Raw genomic sequence first — 24,400 nt, forward strand, 5'->3', positions numbered from 1 at the left:
TAAGTACATGTACCCTATGTAGTTTAACAGAATCAAACCATACTGTACACCAAGGGAATTAAAAAAATAAAATACACCGACATATATATCTTTCGTGTCGACATTAGTGATGTGTTAATCAAGTGGTGTCGACTTTTAACATTGTTAATTTTATATATGTTTAAAAAAAGTTAAAGAACGTATAACCCGGAAACAAAGGAGGCTCTTACTCTGAAGGCTGAAGTTTTCATGGAACCTACTAGTGTTGGAAAGCTACCATTATAAAAATTATGGTTTGGGAAAAAACAATAACAAAATTAGGTTCCGAAACATCGAAACACCCTCCCCTGAATATGATATTGTTTGTCTCACCCGCAAGTATTAAGACAGTGTCAACATATTGTGTTAATAAACTTCTTTTTAAAAAGATAATGGCCCTCCTGTAATACAACTATATAAAATAAATACAATTATGAACATCGGGCTCCGAAACATTAAATTTCCCTTCTGTGGGGACTGAAATTTTCAGTGTTAGTAACCAATTGTCTAAAACTATCACTGGTAGGTACACTTAAAAGTAAATGTATCATATTTAGTTTAACAGAATCAGATCCTACTGTACTCCAAAGGAATTAAAATTGAAATTCACCGATGGACATACCGGTATCTTTCGTTTCGACATTAAGGCTGTGTTTATCAAGCGATGTCGACATTTTACAAAATGAACATCTGACTCGAAAACATCGGAGACTCTTTCACTATGGGCTGAAGTTCTCTAAATGTAATACACAGTTGCATTTACTATACTGTTTCATTTTATATCACATTTATATCATGAGAGAATAACTTTACATAAATATTTTGTATTGAAAAATGTATCGGTTTATGAGCATTTAAATCCACTGATATTTTCAAAGTAAGCCTTAACAGTGCTGCGTATCACTGTTATGGTAACTGAAAGTACATGTAGCCTATCTAGTTTAACAGAATCAAACTCTACTGTACACCAAGGCAATTAAAAATGAAATAAACCGATGTGTATATATATTTCGTGTCGACATTAGTGCTGTGTTTATCAAGTGGCATCAACATTTTAGAATGTTGTGTTTATATATGTTAAAACAAGGTAAAAGAACATTTGACCCGAAAAGATCGGAGGCTCTTATCTCGTGTGCTTGGGTTTTTATGGCAACTACCAGTGGTGGAGAGCTACCTTTGTAAAAATTATAGTTAGGAAAAAACAATAGAACCATCGTGTTTTGAAACATCAAAACACCATACCTCGGAAAAGATATTGTTAGGTTCATCCGGAAGTGGTATGACACTGTAAACATATTGTGTTGATACAACTTTTTCTTTAAAAGATATAAGCTTTACTGTAATACATCTGTTTAACATAAATACAATTATGAAGATCCGGCTTCGAAAAGAATGAATGTCCGTTCTCTTGGTACTGAATTTTTTAGAGTTTGTAACCAGAGGTCTAGCACTAACACTCTTAAGTGAAGCCATAAGTACAAGTACCCTATGTAGTTTAACAGAATCAAACCATACTGTACACCAAGGGAATTACAAATAAAATACACCGACATATATATCTTTCGTGTCGACATTAGTGATGTGTTTATCAAGTGATGTCGACTTTTAGCATTGTTAATTTTATATATGTTTAAAAAAACATTAAAAAACATAGTTTCCGGAAATAATGGAGGCTCTTACTCTGTGGGCTGAAATTTTCATGGAACCTACTAGTGTTGGACAGCTTCTATTGTAAAAATTATGGTTTGGGAAAAAACAATAAAAAAAATTAGGTTCCGAAACATCGAAACACCCTCCCCTGAAGATGATATTGTTTGTTTCACCCGCAAGTATTAAGACAGTGTCAACATATTGTGTTGATACAACTTCTTTTTAAAGAGATATTGGCCCTCCTGTAATTCATCTACATAAAATAAATACAAATATGAACATCGGGATCCAAAACATTAAATTTCCCTTCTGTGGGGACTGAAATTTTCAGTGTTAGTAACCAATTGTCTAAAACTATCACTGGTAGGTAAACTTAAAAGTACATGTATCATATTTAGTTTAACAGAATCAGATCCTACTGTACTCCAAGGGAATTAAAATTGAAATTCACCGACGTACATATTTTTTGTATCGACATTAAGGCTGTGTTTATCAAGCGATGTCGACATTTTACAAAATGAACATCTGACTCGAAAACATCGGAGACTCTTTCACTATGGACTAAATTTCTCTAAGTGTAATACACAGTTGCATTTACTATAATGTTTTATTTTATATCACATTTATATCATGAAAGAATAACTTTACATAAATATTTTGTAGTGATAGATGCATCGGTTTATGAACATTTAAATCCGCTGATATTTTCGTAGTAAGCCTTAACAGTGCTGCGTATCACTGTTAAGGTACCTGAAAGTACATGTATCCTATCTAGTTTAACATAATCAGACTCTACAGTACACCAAGGCAATTAAAAACGAAATAAACCGATGTGTATATATATTTCGTGTCGACATTAGTGCTGTGTTTATCAAGTGGCATCAACATTTTACAATGTTGTGTTTATATATGTTAAAATAAGGTAAAAGAACATTTGACTCTAAAACATTGGAGGCTCTTATCTCGTGTGCTTGGGTTTTTATGGCAACTACCAGTGGTGGACAGCTACCATTGTAAAAATTAAAGTTAGGAAAAAAAACAATAAAACCATCGGGTTTTTGAAACATCAAAACACCATACCTCAAAAAAGATATTGTTAGGTTCATCCGGAACTGGTATGACACTGTCAACATATTGTGTTGATACAACTTTTTAAAAATATAAGCTTTCCTGTAATACATCTGTTTAACATAAATACAATTATGAAAATCGGGCTTCGAAAAGAATAAATGTCCGTTCTCTTGGTACTGATTTTTTTTAGAGTTTGTAACCAGAAGTCTAGCACTATCACTGTTACGTGAAGCTGTAAGTACATATACCCTATGTAGTTTAACAGAATCAAACCATACTGTACACCAAGGGAATTAAAAATAAAATACACCGACATATAAATATTTTGTGTCGACATTAGTGATGTGTTTATCAAGTGATGTCGACTTTTAACATTGTTAATTTCATATATGTTTAAAAAAGGTTAAAGAACATAAAACCCGGAAACAATGGAGGCTCTTACTCTGTGGGCTGAAGTTTTCATGGAACATACTAGTGTTGGACAGCTACCATTGTAAAAATTATGGTTTGGGAAAAAAAAGCAATTAAAGAATTAGGTTCCGAAACATCGAAACACCCTCCCCTGAATATGATATTGTTAGTTTCATCCGCAAGTATTATGACACTGTCAACATATTGTGTTGATACAACTTCTTTTTAAAAAGACATAGGCCCTCCTGTAATACATCTATATAAAATAAATACAATTATGAAGATCGGGCTTCGAAAAGAATGAATGTCTGTTCTCTTGGGACTGAATTTTTCAGTGTTTGTAACCAGAAGTCTAGCACTATCACTGTTAAGTTCAGCTGAAAGTACAAATACTATATATAGCTTAACAGAATCAGACCCTACTGTACACCAAGGGAATTAAAAATGAAAAAAAAAAACTATCTTTAGTGTCGACATTAGTGCTGTGTTTATCAAGTGGTGTCGGTCGACATTTTGCCGTGTTGTTTTTGTATAAGTTAAAAAAAGTTAGAGAACATTGTACTTGGAAACAACGGAGGCTCTTACCCCGTTGGCTGAAGTTTTCATGCCTCCTTCTATTGTAAAAATTATTGTTAGGGAAAAAAACCTACACAAAAAACCCATAGAGATCCGGAGCATCGATTCACTCTACTCCAGTGCTGAAATTATTAGGTTCACCCGCAAGTGGTTTGACCCTGTCAATATATTGTGTTGATACAATCTTTTTTAAAAAGATATTGGCCCTCCTTTAATACATCTATTTAAGGTAGTCCATCTATAACTAAGGTGAATTTAACAATTTTGATTGATCTATACTACATCAGATACATATTTTGAAGCTATTATAAGACTGACATAAACCAAACTTGGGTGTATGTATGTAGTTAATTAAATACACGTTTTGCACTTAAAACTTTTTAAGAGTTGTCTGCCCTTTAGGAAAATTTTAAAAAAATCATTTTCTGAAAAAAATATGGTAAACTATGAATTATTTTAGCATATTCGAAGACGGAGAAAGCTTTTGCAACTTTTTACCAAGAGAAATGTGAGAAAATTACTTGTACTAAAGAAATATATTTAAAAATGCATTTTTCCCATAGACTTCAATGTTAACTTCAACATATGATAAATTTATCAAAATTAAATTTTTTGAAAGATTTCAAAGATGAGACTTTATTATTTAATAAACTCGTTAAAATCACACTAAGATTTTAGTGATCAAACTTGCAATCTATTATCAATCTAGTTTTGGATGGACAACCTAAGCTAAATCGAATTATAAACATCAGGCTTGGAAACATCGAACCATTATCCGTAAAATGTTCTCTTTGGACTTAAATGTTTAGTGTTATAACCAAAAGACTAGCACTCTCACTGGTACGTTTAGTTGAAAATACATGCACTTTTTACAGTTTAACAGTGTCAGACCCTACTGTGCACCAAGGGAATTAAAAATGAAATAAACCGACGTATATATCTTTTGTGTCGACATTAGTGCTGTGTTTATCAAGCGGTGTCGACCTTGTGCCTTATTGTTTTATATATGTTAAAATAAGGTTAAAGAACATTGTACTCGGAAACAACGGTGGAATTTACCTCGTGGACTGAAATTTTCATGCCACTTATTAGTGGTGGACAGCTACTATTGTAAAAATTATAATTAGGAAAAAAACAATAAAAACATCGGGCTACTACACATCGAAACACCCTACCCCGGAACTGATATTATTCAGTTCGGCCCCAAGTGGTCTGACACTGTAGACATATCATGTTGATGCAATTTCTTTTTTCAAAAATATTGGCCCTCCTGTAACACATCTCTTTAACATAAATACAATTATGAATATCGGGCTCGGACACATTGAATGGTCGTTCTGTGAGGACTGAAACTGAAACTTTTAGTTTTAGTAAACAATTGTCTAACACTATCACTGTTAGTTTAACCTAACAGTACATGTACCACATTTAGTTTAACAGAATAAGACCCAACTGTACACCAAGGGAATTAATAGTGAAATACACCGACGTATATATTTTTCGTGTCAACATTAGTGCTGTGTTTATCAAGTGGTGTCGACGTTGTACAATGTTGTTTTTATATATGTTAAAAAAGTTAAGAGGACATTGTACTCCAAAACAACAGAGGCTTTTACCCCGTGGGCTGAAGTTTTCGTTTACTAGTGGTGGACAGCTACCATTGTAAAAACTATAGCAAGGGAAAAAAACAATAAAAACATCGGGCTCCGAAACATCAAAACACCATACCCAGGAGATGAAATCGTTAGGTTCACCCCCAAGTGGTCTGACACTGTCAACATATAATGTTGATACAACTTCTTTTTTAAAAGATATAGGCCCTCCAGTAATACATCTATTTAACCTAAATCGAATTATAAACATTGGGTTCGGAAACATTGAATGTCTGTTCTTTAGGGACAGAATTTTTCAGTGTTACTTTCCTATAGTGTAGCACAATCACTGTTTAGTTAAGCTGAAAGTACATACACCATTTCTAGTTTAACGGAATTAGACCCTACTGTACACCAAGGAAATTAAAATGAAAAACACCAACGTATATATCTTTCTTGTCAACATTAGTGCTGTGTTTATCAAACGGTGTCGACCTTGTACAGTCTTATTTATATATATGTTAAAAAAAGATAAGAGGACATTATACTCGAAAACAACAGATGCTTTTACCCCGTTAGCTGAAGTGTTCATTTACTAGTGGTGGAGAGTTACTATTGTAAAAATAATAGTAAATGAAAAAAAACCCAATAAAAACATCGGGCTCCGAAACATCGAAACACAATACCCAGGAGATGATTTTGTTAGGTTCTCCTAACAACTGCTCTAACATTGTCAACATATTGTGTTGATACAACTTCTTAAAAGATGAAAGAAGCCTTGACTCAAAAACATCGGAGGCTCTTACTCCGTGTGGGCTGATGTTCTCATGGCACCTACTAGTTGTGGACAGCTACCATGGTAAAAACTTTGTGTAGGGAAAAAGACAATTAAAACATCGGGCTCTGAAACATCGAAACACCTTACGCTGGAGCTGAAATTGTTAGAGTCATCCGCAATTGGTCTTACACTGTCGATATATTGTGTTTATACAACTTCTTCTTTAAAACATTTAGGTCTTTCTATACATGTAATACATCTCATAAACATAAATATAACTATAAACATCGGGCTCTGAAACATTGAATGTCTGGTTTTTGGGACTGAACTTTTCAGTGTTAATTACCAATAGACTAGCACTACCACTGTTAAGTTCAGCTGAAAGTACATGTACCCTCACTAGTTAAGCAGAATCAGACCCTACAGTACACAAAGGGAATTAAAATTGAAATAAACCAACGTGCATAAATATTTCGTGTGGACATAACTGTTGTGAATTTATCAAGCGGTCCCGACCTTTAACAGTGTTTTTATATATGTTAAAAAATGTAAAAGAACATTTGGCTCGAAAACATCGGAGGCACTATCCCTGTGGGCTGAAATTCTCATGGCACCTACTAGTGGTGCACAACCACCATTGGAAAAACTACAGTTAGGAAAAAAAGGTGAAAAAATAGGTTCTCTTATACTTGTAGTACATCCATTTAACTTAAATAGAGTGATAAACATCGGGCTCGGAAACAATAAATGTCTGTTCTGAAAATTTTCAAAGTTACTAACCAATAGTCTACCACTATCATTGTTAAGTTAAGCTGAATGTACATGTACCCTATTTAGTTTAACAGAGTCAAACCCTTGATGATAACCTAACAAAAAACTATATGATGAACGCGGTGAATTTAATTTTTTCTATAGTCATTTTTCCTTACTTATGTAGCAATATACCTTCCTCACTTGCACGGAGACCTCTTGGAGTCCTTTGGGATCTCACTGCGTCTTTATTGCACTATCATTACGCACTCATAGCGTTTGAACGAGTTGTTTTTTTGTTTTGCTGCGTTCACACAGCGACCCCCGAGAGCTGTTGCTGCGATCATCGCGCTCTCTTGGTGTTTCCTCTGTGTTTATTAGCGTTTGTACCGCGCTCCCACGGCGTTTCTAGTGCGTTGTCAGCCAGCCAGGTGTGACAGGGGTTTAAAACAACACAGCCACGTCCGTATATGTATAGGGACATAAAGGATATAAGTGTACATTAAACCGTGTTGAACAATTTGAAGTTCCAGTAAAAAAACAGTTCAAAACTCAGTTATTGGAGTTCACGTTCACGTACACGTTCAAATGCTTAACCTCTCTATTAGAGTACGTGTACGTGTACGTGAACGAGTACGTGTAAATAGGGGAATTCCCTAAGTTAATGTGTAATTCGTCATAATTTCTGCATGCCGCGTAATTCTACAAGTTGTACAAAACGTGTAAAATTAAAAGTACACGGAGGTGTAAACTTGTAGCATTTTTCAAAAGAAATACATATCTTGTGTATATCAAAAGTTGTTTTGTGTACAGCAGACGATAGGTTAAGGACGACTGTGCTTTTGATTTCGTCAAATTCATTGAATTATTTCATGAACAGTGAGAGTAAACTGAACATGTTGAAAATGTTAAATCTAATTATTTTTCACGTTCATTTACAAGTACAGTTTATTAAACATACACATAATTTTTGTACGTGTAAACATACTTGTAGTTCTACACGTACCCGTAGACGTACACGTTCAAATGCTTAACCTCTCTAATTTTGAACAAGCTCAAACTTAAATGTGTTAAGGTCATCAGAGTTCAGAAAACTATTTTCAAGCTTTTGAAAAATGACCCCGGGTATAAATATCACGACTTTTGGTCTCAATTTTCAACGTTGAAAAAGTACTCCGGATCAATATATGATGAGGGTAGAATCTCTAGTTGTCAAACTTTCATAATTTTCACATAAAGACTTTTCGGACATAGGCCCCATTTAATTAATGATAAATCAAAATAACTGATGGGAAAAGTCGAATAGTATAAAATATTGATATATAACGTAATAGTTTTAGATTATAATAAAAAAAATGCCAATGTTATATAGAATTTATAACGTTACATTAATTTTGTCAAAATTGCAAATCAAAAGTGTTATATATTCAACATGTAATTTGAAAATCATTTATGTTAAAAAAACAAAGGAGTCATACACTGATTTGAGACTTATAAATTGGAGAGAACAGGGGGAATGGGTATAAATCATATACAACCCAATAAACAAATCATCCTGTGAGTCGTTACAAAGCAGAATATATAGCAATTAAGTCAATAGTTTATCATAGTGATATGTGTACATGTATATAATTAATTACAAAATTCAATTTTACAGATATAATGTCAATACACCCGGCCAATGGACCTATAAGTCGCTTTAAAACTGTTACAGGGTGAATAAAATTTGCATGTTTTAGGAGTTAGTTGGCTTTGTCAAATGTTTCTGTTGTATAATTAATAGATAAAATGAGCAATTCGGCGGAGATATTTACATATTAGATTAGTGAACAGAGTACTATAATTGGTAATATTTTGAATGGACAATATCACTAAGAAAACTTTTCATTTTCAATTTCATTTAAGTCACACAAGTTACATATTCTTTCCTGTACCGGTTCTCCTCTGTATTGCGACCTGTTTCAATCATTAGAGGAAGTACACCACATCTAAACATTGCCAAGGATCTGATGAGTTTAGCAAGATCTAGCGTAACGTATATTCTTCAACGGAATAGCTTGATTTAAATAGGATATATGTTCAAAGTTTTGGCACATCCTGAATATTTTTGAAACATTCGGTTTCGAAGTTATTACGTTAATTTTCCTCTGCATAGTTCAAATTACAAGGTATAAAATTGGTATAAGTACTTCCCATGTTTAGAGATTCCAGGATATTTTTAACTTGAGAGCTCCAGTGAGAAGAATTGTTTTGCGCACCGTGCCAACTTGGTAATGCGTTCATTTTCCATATATACTAGTCGATTCAACAGACGCAAAATGTTCATTTCGTGGTGGATTTTAGAACTTACCACCCGCTTTACCTAGCAACGGAGTAATCCGATGAACACCAAGAAAATATCGGAGGGCTCGATTTTGTACCATTTCAATACAATGATGCTTCTTGTATCCCCTACCCCAATGCTGATAAAGGACGGATATAACAAAATTATTAAATAAATTTTCGAAGGTTCGGAATCGAACCAATTTATTTGCGTTGATTTTTTAGAAGACGGATCCCAGGGCACTCACTTTCAAATCACTTTAAAATCACGTATTTTCGTTGAAAAATCATCCCTAAATATTTGTATGATGCCTTGTAGTTCAGATTATTTCCCCTAGATGAAAGTTAAAGTTACTTAATTTTGATATCTTTTCCCGAAAGTGAACAGTCTTAAATTTTTGCAACTTAATTCGTAAACGCAATTTTTTGCACAAGGCGTCGAAGGTATATAAGATGTGTTGAATGTCATGTCATGATATATCTGCATCCATATGTATATTAACTTATAATTAAGACATAACAAAACATGTAAATATATATGAAGACGCTCTCAAAAAGAATAAGACGCGACCAGAGAAGTACTCTTACCGGAAGGGGGTTGGGGACGCACGCTGTTTATTCCAACAACCTTATATTCTCAACAAAGAGAAGAATTCTCGGGAAAAGGGTTTTATTAAAATGGGGCTTGGAATATTTTAGGTGTGGTAAATTAAAGAATTTATTTTAAACATTGTGTGTGATTTAATGGATAAGAACATTAGGCTTGTACTTTTTCATATGGTGTGAATAACAAGAGAAAACACCCTAATAATATAAGTTTTGAAATAGTATATACATGCATTTAATGTGACAATATATTATTATAAATATTTGGCTTGTACTTATTCTTTCCAGAGCGAGGAACAGGTGTATATATAGATATAAACAAACGCTATTTTTTTAAAATCTTACTTTCTCCAAAACGGGTAACATTTCCGGGAAAATTGGTTTTAGGGGGGAGAGTATATATATAAAATGTCGACACTCGATATACATAGCATTAATGTCGACACGTAGGGGAATTGAATTTATAAGCGTTTTCCCGTTGTAATTTAATAAGAAATGACTTAGATGATGTTTATATGCCTTATCCAAAACATATCTAAATGTTTTATTTAATAAACTTTACGAAAACATGAGATGTAAGAATCGAGTCGACTTTCGCAGTATGTATGTATTTTCCCTAAAAAAGAGTTCAAGAATTAGTATACACCGGTGGATACAATTATAAAACTATTTCTTTTTATCTTTCAAACGAAAATTACAATCTAGAAACAAGAAATGCCGCGAGAAATAAAGAATTCATAATGTAAATATACGCGAGTAAGTTGAAAAACGAAAGTAGACGGGACTTTCCGCATCACTGTCATGTGGGACAACTCTTTGTCTATTTTTAGAAAAACTGAGATAATACATCGATTTATTGAAAGATTTGCAAATTCGGCTCAAAACCTAAATGCAGTTGATGACATAAAAATAAAACACTGAATATGTGTAGCGTTTCGATAAATAAAATCTCCATGTATGTTAAAACTATTTTTCTTTTCAAAACACGAAATAAGACGTGAACAGTAATTCCCCTTTCAAACACATATACATTTTTTCGTGTTGACATTCTGCAGAAAAACATAATGTCGACGCGTATATATTGCGAAAGTCGACACGATTCTGAGATCTCTTGTTTTCTTAGATTTTATTTTATAAAACGATGAGATATGTATCAATTACGGCAAAACAATTTTATCAAAGTCCATCCTTGTCAAATTACAACTAGAAATCGCTTATAAACTCAATTTTCCTAAGTGTCGACATTGATGCTATGTATATCGAGCGTCGACATTGACCCTGATTCTCGAGTATATATATATATATATATATATATATATATATATATATATATATATAGTCATATTACATGTTGAGTATTGCAGTTCTCGAAAAGATCCTTAACAATTTTTTATATATAGGATATAAACCTTCATCAAACTCTGAAACCCGAAGAATTGTCCAGGGGCCAAAGTCTAAACAATTATAAAGAGTCATCTGGCTGATTAGTTTCTGAGAATAAGATTTTTAAAGATTTACCTTTGTAAAACTTTGACCCCCCCCCCCCCCATTGTGGCCCCACTCTATCCCCGGGTGTTATGATTTTCACAACTTTGATTTTATACTACCTGAGGATGCTTCCACACATGTTTCAGCTTTCCCGGCAGATTAGTTTCTGAGACGAAATTGTTTAATGATTTACTCTATATATTCCTATGTAAAACTTTGCCTTCATGTTGTGGAGCCACCCTACCTCCGGGGATCATTATTTTCACAACTTTTAATTTACACTACCCAATGATGCCTCCACACAAGTTTCAGCTTTCCTAGCTGATTAGTTTCTGCGAAAAAGATTTTTAAAAATTTACTTTATATATTTCTATGTAAAACTTCACCCCCCCCCCCATTGAGGCCCTACCCTACCCCCGGGGATCATAATTTTCACAACTTTTAATCTACACTACCTGAGGATGCATCAACACACGTTTCCTGGCTGATTAGTTTCTGAGAAGAAGATTTTTAAAGATTTACTCTATATACATGTACGAACAAAGATCAGCAAACACATTTCATCAATTTAATTTACCCGGTATGCAGTTTACGTAGATTAAATAGAAAAGTTTCAATACAAAGAACAAAGATCAGCAAACGCATTTCATCAATTTAATTTCCAAAAGTTCCAATACTTCTTTACAATTTAATAAGACTGAATTTAAAAAAAGAAATCGTAGTCTGACTGCCAAACATACTTATCACTTTTTGAATAGGCTACATTCAAAATGTAAACAAAAGCTTTGTTAACATAGCAAAGAATTATAAGCTCAACGAATGACACTCAAATTTTGGTTGTCTATCAAAAATACCTTCCTGAAGCATTGTAAATATTAAAATCTGAAAAATAAATTTTGACCAAAATCGTGACCATGCCCCTTTAAAATCACTTGACAAAACGTACCATTTGTGGAAAAATCTAAGAATATTACATGAGAGTTTTCTTTTCCACTTACATGTATGACTTTTGGTATACCTGCACGTATGTTAAATTGATAAAATACCATGATGAAGTGCAACTTTACTTATCAACTCCATGTTGAAATTCCTTTTAGTGGTATTATATTCACTGACTCGTTTCTCGGAAGATCTATCCTAAAATAACCTTCACCATAGAAAATCCATTGCAACGGGTGTTTTTTTCCCAAATGATTTTTGTTAGACTAGGCATTTAAACCTTGAAAATCAATATAGTGAAGCGCATTATATCAAATGCATACGCGGTTCAGGTTTTGATTCAACTTCCAGGCCAAATAGTGTTTTTTTAACAACATGGCGCCCTCAATTTCCTATAATGCAGTCAACCTCGTCCACTTTTACTAGACTTACCCTACCTTCACATTCCAGAGCCTCCAATTTAGACCTTAGAAGCACTGTTTACTCTTCAGTTTATATTCTTAACTTAATTAAATACCTTGTTTACTATCCAAATCTACTACAGGGTTTTAAATATCGATTTAAAGCTGACATGAATTCATAAAAGCATTTGGTCGCCATATTAGTTTCGATCACTCCTCTTCTGCCACTGGGGTATATATACCGGTTGAGAAAGTTACGGTCAGTTGATTTCCGATCGAGGCATTCACGTTGCACGGACTTCTATAAGGAATAAGGAATCATTCTTTGAGTATTATGAGGTGATAATTTTGGTCGGGGCGTGATCAAATCCAATAAAGCCCGAAGGGCTTTATGATAGATTTGATCACGCCCCGACCGAAATTATCACCTCATAATATTCAAAGAATGATTCCTTATTACTTATATTTATATGACTTTAAACCATCGTACGATTAAATATTTAAATATAAAACCCCGCTGGCGCCTCAATTTGGCGTCATTTGTATTATGGGTTATATAGTACAAAATTGATACGTAGTGTTATCACAGGCAAAGACACTGGAAAATGTAAATATAAATGCATCAAGTACACATTGTAGTAAAATGTAGTAATAAAGAATAAAGAAAACAACAGTCAATGAAATGCAATATTTATTTATTCTTTGAATAGATGTCCAAGGTATCCGTATTATTTTGTACAGACAGTGCTGCCTTACTTCGCGTGCACATCGAACACGTGTGTCGTTCATACAGAGTGCATAACGCCTGCACCTTCTTGAAAACCCCGGCGACACTACATCCAACACAGTAGCTAAATGATAGTAAATCCAAAAAAGTAAAAACGTTAGCATCCGTTCCTACAAAAACGCCCCGTTTCTTAAATCCATGCGATAATTGACATTGCTCGATCTGCCGCAGTGTGTGGTTTGCGCATGTGCGATGTAATACACAGGAAAACGGTCTACAATTATCGAGGAATTTTCGAAGTTTCTGCGCCTGGATTTCAGCCTGTCTTGTTTCGTCGTTTATTGGATATATCTTGCCAGTGCAGTGTTTGTCATATTATTTTTGTTCAAAATGCGTTTTTACAAGTCGCTTCGTCCAAGGTAACGTGTTCGGGTGTATGACATTCCTGAATGCGGTGAAGCATGAAGAGCGCTCTCGGCCTTATATAGTGGGTGTGTAGCGTTGAGCAGAACAATAGAAATCGACAACTAATATGGCGGTAGTCAGAGATAAAAGGGAAATAATGCATATTTATGAATTCATGTCAACTTTAGGCTTGTTTACCAAGGTCTAAGGGTTGCGTCGGGTGCTTAAAACCTTAAATCCTGTTTTCGGCGGGACGCTATGCAGGCGGTCAACAAGGAAATAATTTTTAGGAGGGTTGCTCACCCCTTTATGCTTTCCCCACTTTCTAATCTAAGGTTGTTGCCTGCAGGCATGGTACCCGAAAAAGATGGCTCATTTTAACATCAGGGTCTATAGCTAGAAGCACAAATAGCTCGCCTTGATATTTTAAAAAAGTGCTTTTATATTGCTATCGATTCACAAGTCTGCGTTTGAATTGTTAGGTTTTAAGATCCAGGACCTGTTTTAATTGACAATTGTTTACCATTTGGATGCTCTGTTTTTGAGCTAATTTAGACATTTTTAACATTTTTAGAGTGGATACTTATTGAAAAATCAAATTGTGATACCATAGTGCATTATGTAGGCAATTTTTATAGGTAAAAAGCCGACTCTAATAAACCAGTATAAACTAAATTCTTTTATAAGTATTGTAGGTGTTACAAACAATAATCAAATAATCGCACATATTGTTTTAACAGTCATGTAATTGCATATTAACAGTTATGTGTTGTTTTGTTTTGGGGGAGATATTTACTTTATATTGTCCGTGTTTTATTTGTATTGCAAACTGAGGAAGTGACACAATTACATTTTATTTTTTCACAAATTCTTGGGCCCGTATTTTACATATATATTAGTCAAAATTTCTAACGCCCTTGATAAGTGTTTGCAATTCATTTTTGTCCAAGACAATAATTGAATATAAAGAATAAGGAATAACAAAGCATTTAAAAAAACTCAAATTTCATTTTAGGGCTTTCTAAAAAAATAAAAAAGGTACAAGTAACCAGGGATAAAAAATCACAACAATAATACGTAATGTGTTCCCCATTTGCACTAATAAGAGCATCAAATAGAGATCCCACAATTGATATAAATTTGTTTTTGAGGTCTAGTTCTGCGAAATTCGGATTCTGTGGAACTGTCTCACTCTTCGATTGATCTCATCCCATCCGTACAGTCCTTTAATATGTTCTAACATGTACCTTGCAGTGACGGGTGTTGTGTGTACTCTATCAAAAAGGTGAGCTACCCTAACGGAGCGCCCATGTTGACGTGTCTTTCATTGCATGACGTGTAAACCTTCATGGAAGGTCTTCAACACTTCCGGTTGAAGTGTATTTCGGGTCAAGCCTTAGAACGACATCTGTAAGAAAAACTGTAGCGATCCGTTATTAATATTAATAATTTAGAATGGCTGTTTTATTTTGTAGGAAATCGTTTTAAAGGTTAATGTTAAATAAAGCAAATAATGTAAAAGCAAACAAACCTTTCGTGAACCGAGCTCTGCTTGAACGACGCCAACTGATCGCAAAGGTTCTTGGGCAGACATACGCCGAACTTTCAAAATTGGCTTTGTGTTTTTCATAATCAATTAAAAGCAGAGATTCCATTGATTCGAGTCGTTTTTTGTTAAATGCACCCGAAAAACGGCGGATTCTCCGAACGTCTACTGCCCAATTATCATTATTCAATTATACTGGGCAATTATGGGGCCTTCTAAAGGGGCACCGGTAGACTTTACCTGTGTTTCCTTGAATGAAAAATAATATAATAGTTTGTCATTTTTGTTAAATTTTGAATGTCGTTATAATTAAAATTGTTGCATAAATAAAAAGAAAACATTGAATCAATTTTAATATATTTATTTAATTTATTAGCACTACATATAGCTTAAAACAATAAAATAATGTTTTAAAATTGCAAAATATTTTATATATAATTTTCTTTTCTTTTTTTGACACATAGCACTATTTTATAACAAACTCATAAAATACATGGTTCTCTCAAACATAAATAACAATTCAAAATGACATAAAGTTTTAAAAAGTTTAATTCATACCAGTATATATACAATATTTACACAGATACTAATATGGGCACGGAGTCTGTCTTAATGTCCTTTCACTTTCACTAGGTCAGTGTCCTAAAAGAAGAAGTTCCGTCTTGGTATCGCTTCTTCAGAGTCTGCAGTCTCCTCTTGATGTTCGCGTACTTCTTTGTCGGTTGACGAATGGTTCCTCCTGTTTGTTTCTGGATCTGTAGAATTTCTTTGCCGTTCTGAATGTCCTTGAAGATCTTAATGACAGTGTAGATGTTTTGGGTGCGCGTGTAGGGCCTTCCTCTTCAGCTTCCCGTGCAATGCTTCTAAATTACCTATTGACATTAGGTTATGTACACATTATAGATGCACATTTACTGTTATGGTGGGATGATTCTTTGACAAATACCCAAAACACTGAAATTTTCAAGACGGTACAAATTTTTTTTGAGTGAATGTGGTCGTTTTTCAAAAAATGTCTGAATTTATAAGGTGATATTATATATGTAGTAGATTGTTTATTCATGTATATTTATGTGTATTCATATCTAACGTTATTACTGGCAATATTTATAAAATTTCATTACTAAGAGAAGACTATCTAAGTTTTAGAACTTGTGTCTTATCCATTTGATTTAATCAATAAAATATGTTCAATTCAATTCAAATTGGTCCGTGGTCCATTGGTTCCGAAGTGATTCCAAATAAGTCTGTCACCATTCACCCACTGTTCTGTCACATAGTCTGTAAAGGGGATGTTGAGATACTGGCGGAACATCCAGATGTAGTGCACCCCCAGAAGATCTTGTTGTCCGTCCTTCGATTTACTCGGTAATTGTAGCCATTGAATGCGAGATTACGTCCCCCTCTTCTCTTGGTGATGAACTTAACGTTGATATGCGCATTTGCCATTGTGAGTGAAAAGTGATGATGTCTGGATTCTTTTCTTCTATTTATACAATTCTGCAGCTTGTGTTCATTTATTTACAGCTTGGATGAGTTCGGTTCAACATCATTTATTTACAGCTTGGATGAGTTCAGTTTAACATCATTTACTTAGAGCTTGGATGAGTTCAGTGTAACATCATTTATTTACAGCTTATATATAGATATTTATTTTTTTTTTAATAATATTTAATGATTATTTTATTACACTGAAACATTTAGGTTATTAAAAAAATATGGTATTTTTAATATAATGTCAGGTACATGCAGCCATTAGCACTATTTATTGCATCTTTTTTAATTTTTAAATTAAAATAAGACAATGTCGTCTACCTGTGAACCAAAGTATATACAGGTAAAGTCTACATGTGTCCCCTTAAAAGGCCCAATAATTGCCTTGACCAATTATTATTTTTGATTGAGGAGTAGGCGTTCGGAGAACACACCCGAAAAACGTATCAAATACGCGTTCTACGCTTTTCAACAATTACAGTTATTTTCGAGTAATTAGCTACTTGATTACACTTTTTTTATACTAACAACATTTTAAACAGTAGTTGATAATGGCATCAACCTAAAAACTTTAAGTTTTCTAAAGTTTAAGTTAAAGTTTTCTAAGTAATAAGAAAATAAAGTGGGGCGTGAGAAATTTGGACTAGACAAAGAAAGTTCATGTTTGATGATAGTATAAGTTTCATTTTTTACCTACCGCATTTCAGTTCTAAATATAAGTACAATGAACAATGTTTTAATAATTTAAAAGTAGATATCATACTCTACGCATTAGGCAAAACTTGTTAAAAAACATACATCTGATCATTCCTATCAAAGTGAACTAATAGTACTGTCTACATACGAACAAATGAAGTAAACGTTGTAGCTAAAGGTACTTTGTTTCTCAGTATTTCTTCAAATAACAATATTTACCACTGTTGTGCCACCCCATAATTCGGATCAGAGACACTTAATCAATACATATTACCGGTTCACTTCACGCAGCTTTGACCAGGACTATTCAACATGTTAACGTCACACTGAAAATTTTAACTGCAAATGAAATTGTGTTTGTATCTTTTTTCCTTGTAATGCGTAAAGTTATTTATCACTTATGTAAAGTAATTGTAATTCAATTACTTTTGTCCATGAGAGTAATAGAAAAGGTACTTGTAAAAGAGAAATCGAAAGTAATTTAATACATTAAAACTCAAAGTAATTGACCCCAGGTCTGTTCTTTGGACTATATCATACAAATAAATATCAATCTTTTTCAGTAAAATATTTATCCCACATGACTAGCTTAAAAAGCACACCTCTGTGTCATATTTTATCGAAGGGCTTTGATGTAGCGCAAAACATATGGTATCTTTACCTTTATCAGATAATATTTGGACCTTGTTGTTTTTTTCTTCACTGTTAATTCCGTAAAATTAAGCTTGTTTCCGTGTTTTTATATTTGTTAAAAAGAATAATTGAGTTGATTAATATCAGCAGCAAACCACATGATACCATTTGCTATTCAAATAGGTTGACAACATATAACTGTCTTTTTTCACTTTGTGATTTTGACTTTTAGTATATGCATGACTCGCATATCACATGCAAATACCCTTTAGATTTGAAAACAAAATGTCTATTTACCTCCCAGTTTTATACTTGATAACTAGACTTAAGTGTTTGTGCCTTAATTATCGAGAAAAAAATATATTGGTAACGTAAATGGAGTAAAATCTGTCTTTCAAAATAATAAGTCACTTTTTGCGTTATCTCAGTCAATTCTGCTACAAAATAGTACAAAATTGCAGTGTAACTTAAAAAAAACCAACAGGCTATATATTGGTGTTGAGGCATGTGACTCTTATAAAAACTGAGTTTTAGAATATACATGTTACGTTCCATGGGTTCCTGGAACCCGGCAATTGGAAACAAAGATGTGTTTGCTTTATTGCCTTTTGCTGGTTGTTTAAACAAAATACCTTAAACATTTTTTTAATAATCATGATCTACGAAAACTGAAAAATGTTCCTATCATTAAAAAAGGGCAATATAGCACCTTTTGTGGAACAGTTATTGGCAACGTGTTTGTTTTTTTCATTTAAGGACAAGTAAAACGTTGTAGTAGGTAAAACAAGTAAGTGATAATTGTCCACACATTCAGTATAAGATATTTGGTCGAGATCAAGTATGTTATCAAAATTTGACTCTTATATTTTTACAATTTAATTTATATTTGATTTCTTTATCTTAGTTACATTTGCAATCTTCTTCTAGTCCATCGATACTTTAATAATTTTATATAAATAAAACAGAATGGGGCAGTTCAAATTAAATAAATTGTTTACTGTTAGCAGATTCGGCGCTTTTTTCTTAAATGCTTTTTCCTGAAGGAGGAAAAAGAAGATGAGAAAATTCCGTTTGTAAGTACACATAATCCGTGTAACCATAATATTTTTAAATCAGCAAAACGTTTTTTTTCCAATATTAGAACAATCAGAAAATATAAAAAAAACTTTTAAACCAATCATCAATCATAAACAAACATAAGACAAGCGCTGTATCTGAGGAAAATTCTCACCAAAGCAAAGTGTTTTCGCCAAAGATGAAAGTTTCAATTCTACCTATGACGTAAGCGTTGGGTCTGCTCCTGGGTCAAGTGATATCATGCGTGAAGTTGGCCTGCAGAGCACCAAAAGCACTATTTACCTAACTGAACATGGTCACGTGGTATATGTCGTAATCAAAGCATTGTTCCCGACTTCGACCTATCCAATCTACGAGAAAACGCTTATCGTACAATAGTAACCAGTGTGTACATGATTTCTTTCTATGTTGTATCATGTTGTAGTTTTCTATTTTGATTCAGTCTAGTAGTTAATGTTTGTAGTTAAAGGACCTACGCTAGTTTGATTTATATGATACAAATACAGTGTACATATAACTAGAATAACATATATACAGACAAATAATTGAGCAGTGTCTGTTTTGATATTGTTCTATAGAAAAAGGCGTAAGGAATAAAGTATCACCATTTGATGTGTTTTTTTCAAAGTTAATAGCTTTTATTGTCACATACTACATGTATATGGAAATATTCAGAAATTTCAAGTTTTTATGTATTTCTATTAAACACGTTGTCCTAAAACGACTTGAATCGAATTACAATTATTGATACTAGCACCATACTTCCTCTTGTTGGGGTAAACCGTAGGCTGTTCATATATATATATATATATATATATATATATATATATATATATATATATATATATATATATATATATATATATATATATATATATATAATGAATACGAAATATAAGCGGTATTGGCAACGTGGATGCACGCACATAAATCGTAATATTATGACATGTACGTCATTTGATAAACCTGCAAATTAGAGGAACGCAACTGATACAACCGGTATTGTCATCTGAATTTTAACCTTAATAATCTAATAATGCAAAGATTAAACTTAGAGGGTGTTGCTCTACTGTCTACTGAACCAAGAAAAACCTGTTACATTTTGCTTTCATGGTTTCAGAAATTATTAGAGGTAAACGGTCTACACAGGCAAAAGTGGCTCGCATGAATCTCATATGAAATTCGCATGAAGTTCATGTAAATTCTTCGCATGAGAAAGAGACGAAAAGTAACACGCATGAATTTCATGCAAAAACTTCATGCGATTTTGACATAATTTTCATGCGAATATCATATGATTAAAATTTCGCACAATATTCATGCGACAATTATACCTCATGTTTCATGCGAATATCATGCGAATATCATGCAAATATCATGCAATTTTCATGCAAAATACTATGCAGCTTAATTTAATAATCTTGAAATCTTGATCTCTCTTTATCTAAATTTGAGAATATAAGCTGTTATATTTTGAAAAGAAAACTGAAGTCCTAATTAATTTGCTTCATACAGAATTAACGTCAACAGAAAACAATGACAGTAATCTTTTTAGGAAAATCTTCTTTATTTAGATGAGAACAAAATTAAAATTTCTTCTTCCACTTCTTGAAAAGGTTTGTTAGTTCATCAATCTACAAGAAAATATACATAATGCAGTGTTCATGAAATTTTCCTATTGCTGAATGGCATACCGGTATCTATTTTGAATGTGAATTATTAATATTGGAAGATAAAAACAAAAGTCATTGATATATGACATGCAGTCGGTAACATGATAAATGCTCGTTAAAGCAGATTTGATCAAATACAATAAATTTCTGTTTGTCATATCCGAATACTACGATTCTCACTTTATCACTCTGATCCATGTCCTTATTGTTATTTTAAGCTTTCAGTTTGTGAGTTTATTATATAAGCCAAATCGCTCACCTGAGCATCAATAGCCATAACTTATCAAATCTACTTTATGCTGCCAAATACAAAACATTTGGACAACTTTGTAGAGTACTGTACATTTTGTTTAAGAGGATTTTCAAATTTTTCCTCACATAATCATCAAGCCGCTTTTGTTGTTTCAATTTTTTAGGAAAATATTTCTAAATGTCAAAAACAATTTCTATTGTGGCCCAACCCTAGGAACCATTACATGTATATGAACAAATTTGAATCTACAATACCTCAAAATGCTTCCATACAAGTTTCAGCTATTCCGACCAAAGGCTTTTATTAAAATACATGTTAACTCTACCGATTTACGCGGAAGTCTACCGCTTTTTAGCTCTGTCTCCCGCCTACCGCTTTTATTCTAAAATCTACCGCTTTTCTTCAAAATACGTTCCTTGTTTTGGTAGATAGCCATTTTGGAAGCCATTGTGGTCAAAAATTCTCGTCGGGTTTGAAATTAGCGCGTGACTTTGAATCGGAGGCACACAAAGGCTTTATATAGTCGCTTGGATGACAAGTTTTCAAGCATGTGTTTTACATTGAACGATGAAAAAGGCCACCTCCCGTGATTACATTAGTTACAAGACATGTCGATATTATCCTCGCAATGGAAAAAGAAGCTTTGCAATTCCACACGTGGCTTTAACGAGGATGGAATATATCTTTTAACTTGGCCATAACAGTAAACTTGACTTACAATTTATTGAATGCTGCATTTGTAATAAATAAGCATGTAAACATCGTTTTGATATTGAAAAAGAACACATGAATTCCTACTAGTTCTTACTTCTCTTATATGATCAATTTTGGCAACTTAACCTATTTTTCTGAACTAAGGTAATTGTTAATTAAGGGCTCTGCACTCATTGACAAAATATTTTTCCTTAAAAATAGCTTACCGGTAATCATTATAATGGTAAATGCATACAAACATTTTTATTGCTAGTGTTAATATTACTAAATTTCAAAAGTCTTATATATTTTAGTTGATATCGTTAATTACTAATCAGAAACCCTTACTACATATGTAGTACATAAAAATCTGTGCTTTGAAATATACACGAAAAAGGCCGCGCGCGATGCTACCGCTTTTCGGTTTAAAATCTACCTATTTTTCATCACTGTAGGTTAACATGTATGCTTTTAAGATTTTTAAAAAAAATAACAACGCATTCTAATTTCATTAAAAGAAGGTGTGACTTTTCATTGTTAAATTAACAAACTGGAATTCCCTTTCACCTAATAATGTTTTGTGTTAAGTTTAATTAAAATTGGCTCAACTGTTCTAGAGAAGGAGAAAATGTCAAAAGTTTACAGAGGGATGGAGACAGTCCAGGGACAGAATTAAGACAGACAATAGTGATCAACACATAAACTTTTCGCTCAAGCCTGTTGTCTGAATCTTTTAAATGAGCTTCAATGTTAAACATTGTTCCAAATTATCATACAATTCTTAAATAATAGAAGTATTACTAACCACTGCATCTATTAATTTTTTCCTGAATGTTGTTGGTTGTCATGCTGTTAAAATCTTCTCAAAAGAGTCTTTGCAAATCTGCATGTGCAAACTTAAGGTTCTCTGCAAATATAATTGCTGTATTACTAAATGATTTCATTCCTGTTTGATCTTATAAATATCTAAATAAAATATAATTAAGTAATATAAGTAATACAGCTTTTGTAATCTTGATATTCATTAATAGATTTCTTATTTAATAATTCACATCTCCTACACAAATTCTTGACAAAACTAAGTTGCTGTGCTTACTTACTCAAATACGAACCTGCTATTAACTGATTAATGGCGGAAATTAAGGCACTCTGGAAAAATATGAAAGGATCTTTTCTTCTCTTCTTTGGACTTTTGGAAGAAAACAAGCATATGTAATAAACAATTTTCAGGCTTTGGATTGGCTCAAAAATCTCAGTATATTTAGTACTTTGATTTATCCTCACCTTTTATACAGCCAACAAGCATGGCATGTCATCATGTTCACACCTCCATCCAAATAGTACCAACTCCATATCCGTGTAGAGATGTTTTTGTCATGCTTCAATGAAAAAGATATAAGATATTTTATTGCATAAGCCCATAACATTACGCAAAAATTACGCTAAGGATATAAGCAAATGCTCTGGTCAACATCACACTACACTTCATCTTTATATGCAGTTATACATAATTGTAACAAATTCTATATAATAATTTGCAAAAATTTCGAATGATGGTTTTCTCTTTTAAAAAAACGGGAAGCAGAGATCTTCCGATAATACATAAAAATTTCAAGTTTCTTACCTCTGTCAATCACTTTGTACTCGAGTCTCGTTCCTGCTGACGTCACATATTGCGTATAATTTTGGTACTGAGAACCGTCGGGATGGTGTTTGATTTATTTAAGAGCAATATACCAAAAAGCGATAAATCAGATCAGAATTTGTAATTTAGATATGATTAGAGTAATTATCATTAAACATTTAAAGCGCTACAGGTTGATGTGCATCTCTTTTGTAAGCCCTTGCAAACATTTTTATTCGTTTCCGAAATCCCGTTCGAGTTATATCCCGCGATAACTCATATGCAGACAGACTGAATTTTCTCTAGCTGCAAAGTAATATGTATGTTATATGTTGATTAACGTTACCAGATACGTGTTTAATCACTGAAAAAATATACTGTTATTATTAAAGTTAGATGCAGGTATACGGGGAAATTCGGGTTGACAGAGGGTCTGTCAATTTTCTCCGAAGAGCTTCGGATAATTTCTATCTTTACCGTGCATTTTAACAAAATCTATCATGGTGTATTTCTTATTCAAGAATGAATGAACACAGTGTAACCGTAATGATTAAGAAATAACCCTGCAAATATTTATTATAAACATGCGGTTGCATGCAATCTGATTTCAAGCGCGGATCCAGACAAAAAATGGGGGGGGGGGGGGGATTGTCTGACGGTTGATTTGAGTAACAAAGGGGAGGGGGGAAGCCATATTTTTAAAAATTTTATAATTTAAATTCAAAAAAGGTTTTTTTTAGAGGGTGGGTGGGTCTTGATCTCCTTGACCATTAGGTGGCAGGGGACAGTTTTTTTTTATCCAATTCATTGTAGCCAAGGGATGCATGTCTTCGGAACTCTGTAACTAGAATTTCCTCAGTTCCCATTCAGCACAAATACCTTCAATTCACTCTTTATAAGGCCAATCACCAATTTCTGAAGAAAATTACCAATCAAAACCTGTAAAATTCTCTACATACTGGTTTTTATGAGATTTT

At 33.1% G+C, this 24,400-nt stretch overlaps 1 long non-coding RNA gene and 1 pseudogene across 1 annotated transcript; both read right to left on the bottom strand.

Annotated features, from left to right (window-relative positions):
- LOC128188378 (uncharacterized) overlaps positions 1 to 12,636 on the bottom strand; it is a 191,327-nt pseudogene extending 178,691 nt beyond the window's left edge.
- Positions 12,637 to 20,732: 8,096 nt separating this feature from the next.
- Positions 20,733 to 23,803, bottom strand: LOC128190030 (uncharacterized). The gene is made up of 5 exons (XR_008244314.1): positions 23,424 to 23,803; positions 23,084 to 23,178; positions 22,912 to 22,988; positions 22,605 to 22,706; positions 20,733 to 20,814 (listed from the first exon to the last, which is right to left on the bottom strand). It is a non-coding gene; the product is annotated as an uncharacterized LOC128190030 (long non-coding RNA).
- Between the last annotated feature and the right edge of the window lie 597 nt (positions 23,804 to 24,400).

The sequence above is a fragment of the Crassostrea angulata genome, chromosome 6 (genome assembly GCF_025612915.1).
Source record: "Crassostrea angulata isolate pt1a10 chromosome 6, ASM2561291v2, whole genome shotgun sequence".
Classification (NCBI taxonomy): Eukaryota; Metazoa; Mollusca; class Bivalvia; order Ostreida; family Ostreidae; genus Magallana; species Magallana angulata.